The following is an 8,634-nucleotide window of genomic DNA, read 5'->3' on the forward strand; positions in this document are numbered from 1 at the left end:
AAACACACACCACCAGATCCCTTATGTCGGCATAGATTTCTGCAAAGAAGTGCTAGTCTGGCCCCTGAAATAAACACAGGAGCAAAGACAAGATACATCTTCCGGATCCCTGCAGATTAATGTCAGATTTTTATTGTCAGTGACAGCCCCACCACCCCCACAAATAGAATTTATGAGGGCAGAGCTGTCAGAGTCATTGAGTTGCAGTGGAGCTTAGCTGGGTCATGTGGAATGGGTAGGAATTCTGCATGTAGTCGCAATGACCACTGTGCTTTTGCTTGCCTAGGACACTCACAGATCTGCAGCAGCACGGGCCATTCATACAGTTGGGCAATGTAACCATTTTCGAAATCACTCTACAATTGTGGAAAGAGTAGGCCAATATGAGAGTGATTCAGAAAAAGCATGATGAGTAAATTCCGTAAACCAGAGCAAAGTAAGATTAGGTAGAGGAAGCCAACCTCCTGCAGCCAACTGACCACAAGGACATGGTGACAGATATCCAGACCCTTAGTCATCAGCAGAGATACCAGACTATGGACCACGGATACAGACTAGTAGAGCAAGAAATATTTAAGGTCCTGAGCAAACTTAACAGCATGGCCAAGATGTTGACGCTGAAAGAGCTGAGGGTCCTAAGAAACTGTAACTCATGGAGATCCTGAAGTGATTGTAGGTGCTTATCGATGAGAAGGGCACTATAGGTGAGTACTAGATCACTTAGAAGTAAGATCAGCACTATGTGCCTGAGAAGAAAGAGGGAGGGGAACACTGCATGTCTTAGAGTGATTGGGAAACTGTATCCCTTATAGGGGGCTCAGCTCTGTATCCCCTACACATGAGAAGGGTATGATATCCCTTGTGAAGGAACTTGGGCTCTATATTACTGGATCAGAAATAAGTGAGCCAGGCAATATCCTCCTGGGTGAATTACAAATATTGAGAAGGGCATTTTACACCTGTAACTTTGAAGTTGGCAAAGATGCACCTCTGTGCTATACCCTTATTTTGCTCCCTGTACGTTATATTCTTCTTTTGATTCCTGCATGCTACAGGGTTTCCTCTGTCAATCAGGGTATTGGAACTCTAAAGAGTTTCCTGAACAATTGTCATTGTGAGACCAAGAAAGCCTCGGATGCACCGGTTGATTAATGTCCAAGGAAACCACATTTAATCAAAAAAAATGGCAAAAAATGGTCAGGCCCAAAAGGAAACAGAATGTAAGTAGCAATCATAATTGGAACATATGTGTTGAATCACCCAAAGAGGAAAGACGGACTTAAAATAATATCCCACTTACATCATAAAATCCTTGCCATGCAGTTCCCGCGTCTTACTCACAATCAAATTGGCCATTGGACATTATATCATCTTTGATGGCACTTCCATGTGACAAGGGAGAACATTGACAGTATGCTTGAAAATGGGGCCTGAAATAGGACCCCAAAGCCCAAAGCCCAATCACTGCTGAACAGAAAAGAAAGGGAGCAGTGGTATAAATGAGAATGCAAGTGACACAGTACAAAAAGAGGGAAATGGCACTGCAAATTCTCAGATTTTGGCAAGCAGCTGCAGAAGCTTACAGCAACTGTGAGCCGGTGATGGAGAACAGCGTGTGAAATGGAGCAGTAGTGTCACAGCGTCCATTTTGACTTCCAGGCAGGGCACCCTACCATGTCACATCTGGAAAGCTTTAAACCTCAATGGCAACGTTTTTTAATTTTTTTATTTATAGAAATCTACAGTTTGAACACAAAAATTCAAACTTTTGTTTCAAAAGCAAGGGAAAAGAAAAGGACCAGCGCAGCTACTCCAAAATATTAAACATCTGCTTTCAAAACCATATCAAGATAATTCACAGTTGCACAGACAAGTTTTATATTGTTTCCAGAGCTAATCTTGGCCCACCAGCCCTCCATATCTTCGTCTATAGGGGCAAATTTTCGAAGATATAGAGATTGTTGCTAGACGGTCTGAGTGCATTCAATTAGCAGATGTTTAGATGTTTCAATCGATTGTCCACAGAAGCGGCAGAGATTATCATGTAGCGATTTATCCTTTCTTTGCCAAAGAATTTCTTTGGTTTTCAGAGCATTTGCTCGAAACCTTAGAAATTGCTCTCGATGGTGACGAGACGGACAGTTCAATAGGTAGCGCGCTGGTTCATTTAGTTTCCTGTGATCGCCACCCATCAATTTTATTGATTTCAGCTTTTGTCTTGCTTCGATGTTTACAATCCAAGCCCAATTATCAAATTTCTTTTTGGCATGCTGCGGGCGAATTAGAAGATCATGATTAGTTATGTCTGCTGCCAATAGAAAAGCCGATATTTTGTGGAACCATATGTTGAGCAAGCTTTGATTGTTTGTTGCCTGATCGTTGGCAAAGATTTGATATGCCGCCGCCGGTGATTTTAAGACCATTTTGCGCATTGTGGCAATCGAATTCCAAACCACTCTCATATACAATGAATTTGTAGCTAGTTCATATCTCAGTATAGTTGTCAATGTTGAGTTTGAGAGCCTCAGGGCTTTCCGCCAGAAGCGTCCTTCTAAATTATGCCAAGATTGCTCACTTATGTTCCAACCAGCCTCGGCCCCAAAGGTTATAATTGGGATCACTTTTTGTTGATAGAATTTGAGGACAGGTTCCATTGAAAACTTTCCGTAGTTTCTGTTAATTTTTGCACCTTGCAGAGCTAGCTTCTTCATTTTTGATGTTAATTCGTCGACCCATTGCTGTTCGCAGATGGAATTATTAAATTGTATCCCCAGGTATCTTATTGAGTCGACCGAAGCAATGTTGGAGTCAGCGATTTTCCACCTGAATGCTTTGTCTTTTTTACTTCTGTGGTTTCCAATTGAAACAATTTGTGTTTTAGAGGTGTTTATTGACAATTCATTCGGAACCATATACGTTTGTAAACCTGTTAGCAGACGCTGGGGCCCAATTTGAGTTCTGTCCATCAGAACCAGATCATCTGCATAGGTGATACAGTTAATCAGAGTTTGATTTATCTTAGGTGAGAAGCAGGGAACTTGCGTGAGATAGTTTGGTAAATCGTCTAAAAATAGTTTGAATAGCTCCACAGCTAAAGGGCATCCTTGTTTGATGCCTTTGTGGGTTAGGATGGTGTTAGATAACACACCGCTGTTGTTTTGTCGGACTTTGATTGATGTGTGGTCGTGAAGGGCGATGATTGGCTCAAGAATGGATGTCGGACAGCACCATTTTGACAGTTTCGCCCATAATCGACTATGATTCACACCATCAAAGGCCTGTTTCATATCAATAAATGCAAGGTGTATCGCTCCCTTTTTCTTTATCGTTTCCAGTTTTGGGATCGTCAGGATTAGTAGATTTACATCCACTCCAACACCCTTCGTAAATCCAGTTTGTCGTATGTCGTTTATCTGTGCGGCTTCAGCCCACTTTGCGAGCTTGATACGAAAATTGAACCCAAACATTTTTCCAATCATATCTAGCAGGGCAATTGGGTGATAGTTATTCGGATCGTCCCAACTGCCCCGCTTATGAATTGGCACCACTAATGCAGTCGTCCATGATTCAGGCAATTTTTTGGTCAGGCTGATTTTCATGAACAGTTTTCCAATGAAGTCTGCCCACTCACTTGGATGTTTTTTTAGATCCATGTTTGAAATCAGATCTGGTCCGGCTGCACGTGGGAACTTTAGGGCGTTGATGGCACGGACGATTTCATCGTGCTCCATCTGCACATCCCACTGAGTGACAGCGGTACCGATCGTTAACGAGACCTCAAATTCAGGTTTTTGAAAAACCAGGGAAAAATGCGTGTCCCATACATCGCCTGGTATGGTATTTATTAGATTTGGAGTACATTTAGAAAGGTCCATGTTCAGAATCTTCCAGATGTCACGTGTATTCTTTGTCATGATAAGGTGCAACATGTGTTCAGCGCGATCTTGCTCGATGATAATAGCATGAGCCTTTGCCTAATTTCGATAGACCGTGCGTCTTGATTTTATCGCCTTTTGAGCATCTATACTTGGTAAACATTTCTTAATGCTCTCAGATCTTTCCGCAGGACATTTTTAGCATCATGTAGCACCTTACTGTATGTATGTCTGTGGGACCGCCCGAGATGCATTGAGGTTTTTCCAGGAATAGTGAATTCTGTCGGCAGTGGGATCTAATCAGGGCCTTGAGTAGCTGGAGTGTTCATTAATTGTATCCCAAGGCCTTGGATCTGATTGCTACTTAAGGCCTCATTACATGGATGGCGGAGAACAATGGCGCTATTAGCGCCATGGTTCATGCCGGTAAAATACCGGCACCGCCTTGGCGGAAAGGGGAATTACCGCCCCATTCCAAGGTTGGCGGGCGGTAATTCCCCCTTCCACCATTGCCATTCCCATTTTTGCCCCATATGGCATAATGGGAATGGGGAAGGCGCTAATTACGGTACCGCAAATTGCGGTACCGTAATTAGCTCCCTGGGTCCCTTTGCGGGTTGGTTTTTAACGCCTGCAAAAAGCAGGCGTTAAATTCCCCAACCCGCAAAGGGACCTCGTAGTAAGGCGGTAAGGATTTACCAATACCGGTACCGGTAAACCCTTACCGCCATCCGTGTAATGAGGCCCTTAGTCTTAGGCGATTGCCGCTTGAGTTTGTTTCCAAAATGACCTTAGTAGGACTCGTTGGCAGATTCAAGTCAATCATGAAGCAAAGTTGCAGGAGACTATGATCACTGTATTTCATTTTCTTTATTTGTAGGTCGACTAGTTTGGTTTCAAGATTGTTAGAGATCCATATGTAGTCGAGAATGCTGTGTGTTGAATCACAATACCATGTTGGCTTGGCGGGAACGTCTCCTTTAGTTGCTCCATTTAGCATGGATAGATTGCGCAAGCCCATGGCGGTCTGCCATCTTTGCCCTCTCTCATCAATCGCATCAATCGGCAACCGCTGATACCTCATCAAAGAATGATCGAACTGGAACCAGGTGCAGTTGAAGTCACCACAACAGATAACTGACAAGTTGTTATAAACTAACATCGCATCGTCAATTAGCTGTGAGATTGCGGTTATAATGGCGTCTGTACTGATTTTAGCTGGGTTCCAGTAAATATTTATAATCAATAAGTGCTTCTTTGCTACAAGATTATTTTCCATTGTGTGCATGATGGTACCTTGCACGTATGGATTAGGGTTTGTTGACACTGGAACTGACCATGCTTGTGTGATTCTCACCATTGTTATGAGGCCTGAGCTTGGACGACCTTTGGCGTTTTTAACTGCGGCATTTAATAAAGTGGTGAATCCATCACAGATGGGCGGATTGCAGAGCCATGTTTCTTGCAGACATATAATAAACACGCTTTCCAAAGCTGTTTTAAAGTCGTTGAACAAGTGTTTGTAACCGTGTGTATTCCAGGATATAAAAAGGAGTGGCTGTTCGCTGTTGGTTAGTCATGGCTAATGCTGATGCCTGGGCTGGTTTTGATTTGCCTTTTTGAATGGGAAATTTTTTTGCAAAGCTTGGTGGTGTCGTGGGATCATAGTAGCACTCAAAGACTGCCTTAACGCAGTCGAGTCAACGGGTTTCATTTGAAGCTTGCTTCCTTCATTTGATCTCTCTGTTTGAATAAATTCATCCTGGTCAGGTTCAGGCAGGATTTCAAAACCAAAGAACAGCAGCTCCTCATTAAGAGTGTTCTGCGTACACTTGCTGAATTGATGTGTAAGAGCACCTGATCCGAAGATTTCTCTGTGGCATATTCGACAATCCGTATGTCATCTGAATTGATTGTACGCAGCAATAGCACACATTTGAACAATTTCATGATGTTTGCTCTATTAAGATTTACTTCGGCATCATCGCTTTGAATGTTTTGTAGACGTAGTTTGCGACAGCCACGTGAACCTTTCATAGAATTGTTCTCCTGCACTCTTGTTTTAAAATGAACCCGTTGTTTCTGTTGATTTTGTGTGAATTTTGGGTTCAACTGTGGTTCACAGGAACTTGAGAGGTCCTTGCGTGGCCTACGTTACTGGATTGCTGACACTCAACCGCTGATTTCTTTGCATTTGCGGGCCCATTGTTTGGGTTTTGAGTAGGTTCCTGTATTGATTCCACAGAATTGCAGTTTGAGGTAGATGCAGCATCTTGGTCGTCCTGGATCGAATATGTGGACAGGTCGCATAAGTTTGTTGAGATGGATGCAATTGTGACATTGCTTGATTCAGAGTCGGATATTATTCTTCTTCGTTTTACGGACGGTTTGAATTTTTCTTGGGTCGAGGGAGCAAGGGTGGTCTTGTTTGATTCTGATTGTGGTTTGGTCTTTTTGTGGCCATCATTGCGTTTGAATAGGCTTAGTTTCGGAGGCATAGATAGAATCCTTATATAAGGGCCAACACAATCACGAGTCTCGGAATGATGGCACTTTTTTGTTATCTTGAGAGCTTCAATCAGGCTGTCGACTAGTTTCTCCTGTTGGCAGCTATTTCGCACGGCCAGGTCGTATTGCCTGCGTTGCCACGCTGCATTACGTTCGGCCTCTGCCTGAATTTTGTCTTTTAAGTTCATGTTTGCCCTTTCAGTTCGTTCCATTTTCTGGGTCAAGTTCAGTAGCATTGCGCCTTGGTCCTGGATCCGTTCACATAGGGCTTCATATAGTTTTACAAAAGGTATCATCGCCAGAGAAGAAGCCGCTGGAACGTTATTATGGATTTGCATCGCCGCGGCGGAGGAAATGCTGGCCTTTGCTGGTATTTGTCCGTTGTTTTCTGCACCACTTGTCGAAAGGCACGATGAGTCCTTAGTTTGAGCGTATATTTCTAATGTAAGGTCAATTTTCCTTGCCGACTCGAGACCTTTGGTACTTTTGCTTTTCCTCGAGGGTGCCATCGGGGTGTTTGTGTTGGGCTTGGCAAGCTCGAAAATTAAAGGCAGCAGAGTACCTTTAAAAGGGTTTGTTGTCCATATGTTCGTACTTTTAGAATTTACCTGTTCCAAAACCTCAATGGCAACGTTTTAGAGTAGACATTTGCATAACTAAGTCAAGGGATTGATAAAGTACCGGGGAGTGATTGTCTGACAAAGCCAAGAGGCTGATGAAATCTCTGCATATATACTAGTCTAAGGATATTAAGTAGAGGGTGATTCCTCTGATATAATGCTTGCCTAACAATCCCATGGAAATGCTTTTCTGACTAAGCCAAGAAACTGGTGCAGTGTCTAATGGACGCATGCCTAGTATAGCCAAGTGACTGGGAAAGTCTTTAACCAATGATCGCCTTTCAAAATTAAGAGACTGGTCTGACAGAGTTGTGAGGTTGGTTGGGGAAGTCTCTGTGGGAATGCCAAACTGATCAATCAAAGAATGTTGACCTCCCAAAACTAATTCTGTTTATAATGTATGTTCGTGTATAGTGCTTCATGCTACCTTATGTTATGTTACATTATATATACAGAGTTCAAAAGGGACTATAACCTCAAGGGTATCTGTAGTATCCTGTGATACTAGGTTTGTGTATGTCAGCCTGTAGAATGAATGGAATGTGATGATGTATGAGGAATGGTGGTATGATGAGAGTTCTCAGGGTGATGGTTGGTCACTATTGGAGAGATACAGGAACCAGAAGGATGCTCAGTTACCTCTCTCCTACATCTAACTTACATGTAACTAAGACTTAATAGAGAAGCATTCCTTTTCTACATTACCTGGTCTGGAGTGATTCCTGCTTCGTCATTACTTGCATGGGACCAGGGAGAATACTTCATTTGGCGATGAGGATGTCTTCAAGTGAGTCCAAAAGAGGGGAGCGTAGATCAGGGTCAAGAGCAGTAAACTCTGATGATTCCTGACCAGCCCTTGGTGAAGTGCATTCTGGCGCTGGCTGTGGCACTGGCTGACGAATCCGTAAATGAACCCAGGCAGCCATAAAGGAGTATGGCAAGAACTTATGTGCAGTCCCAAAGAGGCCTGGAGTGGGCCAAAAGAAGTGCTGTGGTTCTGGGACATACAGGTGATTGGGGATATAAAGCTGCTCCCAGCATGGCCACCACAGAGAGTGAGTGCTGACAGTGTCCTTGGGGGCAAATACATTTTGCAGCTGCATTTAGTGCTGTTGCGCTTACGGAGAAAGGAGAATTATGGGACTTGTAATCTGTGTCCCCCGCAAGTCCCCACATCAAAGTACTGTTTAATTATACTTTCCGGGGCAATTTCGGGGGCTGGGATGGGCCCTGAGGACTGTTGGGGGTGGAGCGCAAGCGCGCCAAGCTTTGCCCTGTGTTACAGCCCTGCCGTTGGTTTGGAACGCATGCAGTGGGCCCACCGCCATTGTTTGGAGACCTCTTTCACCCGTTCTGTAGCGTGCCGGTGTTCCGATATGAAGGGCTTCAGCGAGCATGAAGTTTAGAGGAAAGGACTTTATAATGCCTCCAGACGTGATGATGTATGCATGGAGAAAGTTATTTTCGTACCGAGATTCGGAACGTTTGTTCCATTACACACTGCGCTTGCCACAGTTTTAAGAGATTGTGCGAGAAAAAAAAATGACTTGCCGGCTTTACTGTTGTACTATGCGGTTACCGGGAGATGCAGCCGTGGATTCAATTTGCAATATCTATGAGGAACTGTGAAA

General features: G+C 43.6%; 1 long non-coding RNA gene across 1 annotated transcript in view; it reads right to left on the minus strand.

The window, feature by feature from the left end:
* The window catches only part of LOC138493267 (uncharacterized), a 75,485-nt gene extending 67,121 nt beyond the window's left edge, over positions 1-8,364 (minus strand). Inside the window, exon 1 of the long non-coding RNA XR_011276341.1 lies at positions 7,709-8,364. This is a non-coding gene — a long non-coding RNA (uncharacterized lncRNA). The remainder of the gene's footprint in view (positions 1-7,708) is intronic.
* Between the last annotated feature and the right edge of the window lie 270 nt (positions 8,365-8,634).

The sequence above is a fragment of the Ambystoma mexicanum genome, chromosome 10, assembly GCF_040938575.1.
Source record: "Ambystoma mexicanum isolate Mex_15411 chromosome 10, UKY_AmexF1_1, whole genome shotgun sequence".
Lineage (NCBI taxonomy): Eukaryota > Metazoa > Chordata > Amphibia > Caudata > Ambystomatidae > Ambystoma > Ambystoma mexicanum.